The sequence below is a fragment of the Symphalangus syndactylus genome, chromosome 1 (assembly GCF_028878055.3).
Source record: "Symphalangus syndactylus isolate Jambi chromosome 1, NHGRI_mSymSyn1-v2.1_pri, whole genome shotgun sequence".
Taxonomy (NCBI): domain Eukaryota; kingdom Metazoa; phylum Chordata; class Mammalia; order Primates; family Hylobatidae; genus Symphalangus; species Symphalangus syndactylus.
This window is the reverse complement of record NC_072423.2, coordinates 88803834-88812123: the sequence shown is the minus strand read 5'-3', so window position 1 is coordinate 88812123 and position 8290 is coordinate 88803834.

Below are 8290 nucleotides of genomic sequence, written 5' to 3'. Positions count from 1 at the left end.
AAATATATACATTAGGTCCTGCCTCATATTACTTATACTATAACCCCAAATACATAAAAGATAAGAGTTGGAATAAATAATAAAATGTCAAGTGATTAAAAAAATTAGAAAAAAGAAGATGTCTGTTTCCTTGTTGTCATTTAGAGTTTGGAAGCAATTTCTACACATATAAAATATGTTTAATTATCCAAAAATTTCAGCATTTTTTAATTAACATAAAACTCTGATAAACAATTCAAAAGGCAAAGCCAAATTATAACAAGGGATAAATCTTTATAACATCTATAACAAGATACAAGAGAAAGACAGAAAAAAATATAAATGGATGAAGTGCATGACCAGACAATTTAACTAAAAGAAATAGACATGGCCATGCATTTATGCATGAAAAACAATGGATTTGAAAGCAAATAATTTATATAACAAAATAAACAAAAAGTGATGTGTGTTGAAATGCAAAAAAAACAAAAAACAAAAAAAGCAAGCTGCTGGTGGAGAAAAGCTCCAAGAGTACTGCAAGAGAAACAGTTAAGATATGAAAGTCCCTGGGAAAGAGGAAGCTTGGAAAGGACATGCAACACTGCACTTTTTACATGATCAGCATGAAGAGTGTCGGAGTCCAAGTACCCAGGGAGGCTGTTTCAGTAAGAATCTGTGGTAGCTGTTATGCAGTCTTTTAGGGACTGGTAGTGAAACGCAAGTCCTGCTGTCTTTTGATTGTGTCTAGTCAGAATGCACAATTATGACCATGGGGCAATTTCATGGCATGGAAATGGTGTATTTCCTTCAGGGCTGGAGAGACGGTCAAGTAAGGAAGACCGAAGGAGAAAGTTGAACATCAGAGTTATACATCTTGACATCCTTTGTCCTTACTTGTCTTTTAAAAACCCGGGACAAGCAAACTCCAACACTGGGTTTCTCCTGTACCTGGCATTTGGAATCTTGTATTACTGGTTCAGAGAAAGTACTGAAGAGGCCTCAGTGCACAGGCTCAGGACTGGTCCTGTAACAAAAGTGATCAGATGACACCCAGGTCCAGCTGATCTCAGCCAATGACTCAGGGTTGAACCTAAATATGGAAAACCACAGAATCAGGACTATAGCTGCCTACCATGCCCTGATTATTTTCCTTGGCCCAAGTGAACACCTTCTAGCTTTTCATTCATTAGAAGAGAAAGAATGTTTTTTGTTTGTTTGCCTGGCAGCCTGAGAAGTAATAAACTGAGTCAGCTTCTGAAAGCCTTGGAGAGTAACAATGACCTCCAGGTTGCTATCCCTCATGGACCCTTAGGAGGATCATGGAATATTCTGCCTATCAGCCATCACCCAGGGCTTTCCTTTAAGAAGAAAAGCCAAGGGATTGGAGGTGCGTGGCCTAGGTGTAGCACATACTAGGAGGCAGAAGGTGTACTTTGGATCCATGATCCAGATGTTGCCCAAACCCTCTTGGTATGGAATATGGGAGCCAAGCAGACCTAGTGTCTGTAATGGCTCAAACCACTCAGTACCCCACTCTGCCTAGTGGAGAGTCTAGTGGATACAGTAAGTCATCCCTCTGAGCCTCAGCTTTTTCATCTGCTAAATGTAGAGATGATTACTTATGTTTGAAAGGTGTTTGTAAGGATAATTAAGAATATTAAGAGCTTATCATAAGTTGATTCTCAAGATAATATTAAAGTGCTTTAATTTCAAAAAGTGCTTTTTGTGCCATCCTAACTTTATTCCACTTTTTTATCCACCCCCACCCCATTCTTTGCACTCTGGGTAAATTGAAAGAAATCTTTTAGACTTTGTCTAATTGTTCTTCACTCCTATTCTTCTCCTGAGTATAGAAGCAGACCTCAATTCTGTCCATTCATTTTGAGGCTCTTGGCCACCATTTTAAAACCAAGTCAGATAAAAATCCTGGGTATCCCATGGCCATCTATATGCCTTTAGGGCAAACCACCTGCTGTTCTCAAGTCTCAGATGACAGGCTTCCTGGAGATACCATGGTGAATCCCCCAGGTTACTGGGCATGTTGGCCATGTTTTGAATTAGTTTCTCTTCATGGAATACCTAGCTGTTGCATGGGGCTGGAAGAGGTTTTGGAGCAAATGAGGATTTCTTGCCAGGGTTACACCCTGGTGTTATCTGAAGCCTTCTGGACTGACCCCAGCCTCTGACTGCTTGACCCAGCATCAGCAACAAGATATCCAATTTTCTATTGCAAATTTCCTCCTTTTCGATCTGCGACTGCCACATCTCTTATCCTGCGTATGCAATGCTGCATGGGTTTTTACAGTGCGGGGAAATAGTCCTGTTAGGAAAGATCAGCAAATGCCATATAAACTGGGAATATAGCTCAAGGGAATGCCATTTTTGTGATTTTCTAGGAGCAGAAGGTCTCCCTGAAATGAGCAGTACTCTTTCTACCCTTCATCTGGCAAGCACATGGTATTTCCAGGTCAACAGCATCACCCAGTGGAATAAGAATCCTCTCCATGGGGCACATTGTCAGTCCTTTGCTGAAACACTCTAGCTTTTCAGATTTCCTCCCTTTCTGCACCACTCCACAAGACACCAGGCTTTATGCCCCTTCTGTGAATGGAAAAAAACTCTACTTTTAACCATTAGGAGAAAAATGTCCTCCAATTTTAGTTCTGAGACTGTCCCGTTAGCAGGAAAACCACCATTTGGTTCCTAGATTTTTTAAAGAAACCTCTTCTGCCTTCAGTTAGAATGGTACTTAAATGGTAAGGGGATTTTATGTCCAGAAGTTAACCTGAATCACTGTCTTAAGAGTAAACACTTTATCATGGGCCATAATAGCAAAATGTAGAGTTCAATCTAGTACACCCCTCCCATTAAAGGAGCCTTGCCCAAATGGAACTATTACATAGCCTTTTCCAAGATCCATCTTTTGGGGAGCTATGCAGATCATACAAGTCTAGGGAGTCAAAGGGGAATCACAAACGGAGAACTAGGGCTGCATGGGTATGCATGACCAAGCCCATTCCTTAGTTCCTCCAGTTTCATGGCTGGGGTGGGGGGTTATGCCTGCAACCATGGGCAGCACATTTAACAAGTTGCTGGGACCCCAGGAAGCAAGGAGAGAAAACAGTAGGGTGGATGCCCTCACTGTCTTCCCCTCCACCCTGTGTCATACCGAAAGGAATGTGACTAAAGAGATGCCTTTTTTTTTTCTCACTTCTCTTTCTAGATTTGTAACAGATTGTCTTTGGCCTGAATTTCCTCTTGAGTGCATTCTAGAGCATTGGGACTCCTCTGACCCTGAGACTTTGAAGAAAAAGCATCTCATATTCCATTGTACAAGGGAGTGGCCTTCTTACCATCTTGGGGATGAACAGACTTGGCCCATTGTGGTGGAGCCTTGATTTTAATATTATCTGACAATTAGATCTTTTCCACAGATGGGAGGGCAAATGATCCAAGATCCCCTATGTACAGGCTTTCTTTGCCCTGCAAGATAACCCAGACTTGCAAGCATTGCACAATCAACCTAGCTCTTTTAGCAGCCATATCAGGCAATCCCATAGGAAATGACTCCCCAAAACTAAAGCATATTCCAGGGGAACAATCTGAGACAGCTATTGAGTGTCTCAACCCTTCCAGTCTCCCTTATCTGGGACCCCCACTAACCATGCCACCAGCTCCTCCAGCTGCACCATCTCTAAAACTACCCACTTTCCCTGCTTTACTCTTACCCCTACAGGAAATGCCTGAAGAAAACTGTGCTATTAGGATTCACATTTCCTTCTCATTTCAGGACCTTCGGCAAATAAAGGGAGACTTAGGCCAATTTTCTGACGACCACCCCAATAGGTATATAGAAGCTTTCCAAACTTTAACTCAGGTGTTTGCCCTCACATGGAGGGATGTTATGCTGCTTCTAAGCCAAACCCTCACCGCAGCTGAAAAGTAGGCAGCTCTGCAGCTAGCAGAGAAATTTGGAGATGAACAACATGTTTTTTATAGTAGACCGAAAAGGAAAAAAGGAGACAGAGAACGTGAAGGAATAATGGAAACACCATTCCAAATAGGAAGGGAAGCAGTTCTTTTTGCCAACCCTGATTGGAACTCCAATAGCTCTGCAGATAAATGGTAAAGGAAACACTTTTTAATGTGCATATTAGAGGGCCTACAAAGAACTAGGGCCAAACCTTTTAACTATTCTAAACTGTCCATGATAGACCAAAAGCCAGATGAGAATCCTGCAGCCTTTATGGAAAGGCTGAGAGATACACTAATAAAACACACTTCCTATCCCCTTCTTCAGTCAAGGGATGGCTCATCCTAAAGAACAAGTTTATTACACAGGCAGCTCACAACATTAGGAGGAAACTACAGAAGCAGGTGATAGGACCAGAGAGCACCTTGGAGAACCTCCTGAGCATGGCCACTTTGGTCTTTTATAATAGGGACAGGAGGAGGCCCAAGAGAAAGAGAGGAAACACAAGAGAAGGACAGAGGCTCCAGTAGCTGTTTTGCAGGCTTGCAAAGTCCAGGATCCCTCAGGTGCATCTGCTAGATGCTATTGATGTGGCAAGTCAGGGCACTTTAAGAAGGAGTGCCAGGCAGCAAGAAGCCACCTTGACCCTGTCCAGTCTATAGCATGGACCACTGGAGATCAGACTGCCCCCAGAAACAGAGGTCACCAGTTTCAGAACCAGTCTCACAGATGGTCCAACAGGACTGATGGTTCCCGGGGCTCAAACCTCCAGCTCCAGTGGCTCAAACTGCCATGAACAGCACAGAAGCCCCAGGTGATTCTGGAAATTAAAAGAAGGAAAGTAGACCTCCTTCTGGACACCAGAGCCAGTCTCTCTTTTCTCCTCTCTAATCCAGGCCTCCCCTCTTCCCATAGCATGAACGTGAGGGGCATCTCAGGAAAAATTCTAATCTAATATTTTTCTCAACCCTTAGGTGCAGTTGGGGAGACCTATTATTTACACATGCCTCCAAGCCATTGCCACAGTGGCCCTACTCGTCCCAGAAGCCACCAAATTAACCCTGGGAAATGATTTACACCCCACATGATATGGCAGGCCTCTAGGGGAAGCCTTTGGCTAACAGCCAGCCAGCTCCTTAACTACCAGGCTCTGCTGTTAGAGATTTCCACAATTGAGTTAAACACTTGTTCTCACCTAAGCAGCCACTTTCCTTCCAGAGGAAGCTGGGGAACCTGAATATGACTGTGAACAAGTTATAATACAAACCTATGCAGCCAGAGAGTATCTCAGGGAAGCTCTCCTAGAAAATCCAGACTAGACCCTCTTCACAGATAGGAGCTGTGAAGCTCCACAGGCAGGATATGCAGTAGCCACTCTAAATGATGTCTTTGAAAGTGTGTCTCTCTCTCCAGCCACAAGCAGTCAATTAGCTGAACTGATAGCTCTTACAAGAGCACTTGAATTAAGCAAAGTAAAGGTAGGTAACATTTACACTCAAGTCAACTTTCTTAGTTCTCCATGCTCATGGTGCCATTTGGAAGGAAAGACACTTTCTTACTGCTAATGGATCTCCTGTAAAATACCACCAGGGGCGGGGCGCGGTGGCTCAAGCCTGTAATCCCAGCACTTTGGGAGCTGAGGAGTGTGGATCACGAGGTCAGGAGATCGAGAACATCCTGGCTAACACGGTGAAACTCCGTCTCTACTAAAAATACAAAAAATTAGCCCGGCATGGTGGCACACGCCTGTAGTCCCAGCTACTCGGGAGGCTGAGGCAGGAGAATGGTGTGAACCTGGGAGGCGGAGCTTGCAGTGAGCCGAGATCGTGTCACTGCAACCAGCCTGGGCGACAGAGTGAGACTCCATCTCAAAAAACAAAACAAAACAAAGCAAAAAAACAAAAAAAAACAAAAAAACAAAACAAACAAAAACCACCAGGAAATTAGCAGGTTATTATCCTCAGTTTTCCTTCCATGAAAGATAACAGTGCTGCATTGTAAGGGACATCAAAAGGGAAAAGATGAAGTAGCTGAAGGAAATAGGTTAGCTGATCAGGCAGCTAAGTCAGCAGCAAGGAAGCCTCTAGACATCTATGGACTTCAAGCCCCCCTAATCTGGGAAGGCTCCATAGAGAAATTAAACCTCAGTACTTCCCTGCAGACATAGAATGGGCCACTTCTCAAGTGTATGTTTTCCAGCCCTCAGGATGGCTACAGTCAGGATGGCAAACTACACTTGCCAGTCTCCAGCCAATGGAAAGTCCTTAAAATCCTCCATCAAGCTTTTCACTTGGGAAAGGATAAAACTTATCAATGTGCCCAGAGATTGTTATCAGGAGAGAACTTACCAAAAACATCCAAACAGGTTGTTAATGCTTGTGAAGTCTGTCTTAAAAATAATCCCCCGAACAGGTGGCTCCTTCCTCCTCAAACCCAAAGAATACGAAGCTATCCATGGGAGGACTGGCAGACAGACTTCACCCACATGCCAAAGACGAAGGGCATCCAATATCTCCTGGTATGGATAGATAGTTTCACCAACTGCGTAGAAGCATTTTCATGCCATACAGAAAAGGCCTCTGAGGTAATAAAGTGTTAGTTAATGAAATAACTCCTCGCTGTGGTCTACTTAAATCCTTCCAAAGTGACAATGGCAGACAAAGTGAGCCCTTTTAAGATGCTGTGTGGATGGTCTTTCCTTACCAATGATTTTCTATTAAATTAAGAAATCTCTGAGTTGGTTGAGCATGTAACCTCTCTGGCTCACTTCCAGCAGGAATTAACACAGCAAAAGCCCAACTCCAAGAAATAGGATCACCTTTATTTAACCCAGGAGATTCGGTATTGGTGAAAGCTCTCCCTTCTCTCTCTCTTCCTGACCCCAAGCTGGGAAGGGGCCTACATTGTTCTTTCAACCCCCTCAGCAGTAAAAGTTACAGGTATTAATTCCTGGATACATCACACTCCAGTCAAAGCCTGGAAAGCTGAGAGAGCAACCTCTGACAGCCCAGAGGAACGTCCTGGATATCAATGACAAAAAATAGGAGATCTTAAGCTGAAAATCATAAAAGATAAGTAAGTAAGTAAGGGCTACCCATCTTACTCAGTCCCACCTTTACCTCACCAGATACTTTTTGTCATTTCAACATTTCCTCTCGAGATTCACAGCCAGATATTAGCACTTCTTTTTAACACATATTCGCAGGGAGAAATTTTACATCTTGGCGAGTAAAAGTTTTAGACGGAAATTATCTACTACACTACCTTTCCGGGAATTGTTATATGCACTCTAGTATTTGCAATACAACTATACATTGTGGCACCTGCAATATGGAATTCCGGTTGGAAAATTCTAATTGCTATAATATTCTGCCTAATTATCATCTTTATAATAGAATTAATAATTGCTGGACACTCGCAAAGAAAAAGGTTCCTTTTATATTAACGCGTCTAGTAAAGTAAGCGACACCTGGTGGAGGCAAACTAGTATTACAATCCATTAAAATGGCTGACAGGTATCAAACTCAACTGGCATGGTTATGGCCTATGGTACCCCCACTAATAATGGTAATCTTAATACTCATATTCAAACCCTATATTCTAAACCTTCTTGTAAAATTTATCTCTTTTGGCCTAGAAGCAATCAAACTTTAAATGGTGCTCAGGCAGAACCACACACGGACACGCCTTTCTTCTGAGGACCGTTAGATTGAACTCAGGAGGAGCCCTAGCTGCTGTCCCCACTAGATGCCCCTTTTCAGCAGGAAGTAGTCAGAAAGAGTCATTGTCCAACACCCTCTAACAGCAGTTAGGGTTACTACTCCTGAGGCGAGAAATAATACAGGAGCTAAAAAGAAATTATTTAAGTAGCTAGTGAGGGTAAGGGAGTTCTCGGTAAGATTTTCTTTTTATTAAAAAGCAGCCCCCAAATCACTTCTTGTCTAGTAAAAGGAGCCTGAAAAATCAAGCTGCAAGAATAGATAAGCAAGCTGGAAGCTTGCAAAGGTGAATGCCAGCAGTTGTGCCAATAGAAAAGGGATACCTGGAAGCCAGATATATTAAACATGGAGGTTCCCTCTTCCCTTTTCTTTGTCACCATGTGTGCAGCAAAAAAGCAGGCAATATGGTGCCAGCCAGGTGGAGACCCCATCTGCATAATAAAAGATTAGGGTGGGATGGCCAGCACTTCCCATGCTATGTAAATGGCACACCTGGTCCAACCAATCTACTACACCTGATGTAAATCAGACACGACCTCCTCAGACTCATCTATAAAACCAACCTCACCTTGCCCCAAACCCAGAAATCCATTCGGGATCCCTTCCTCTGCATGAGGAA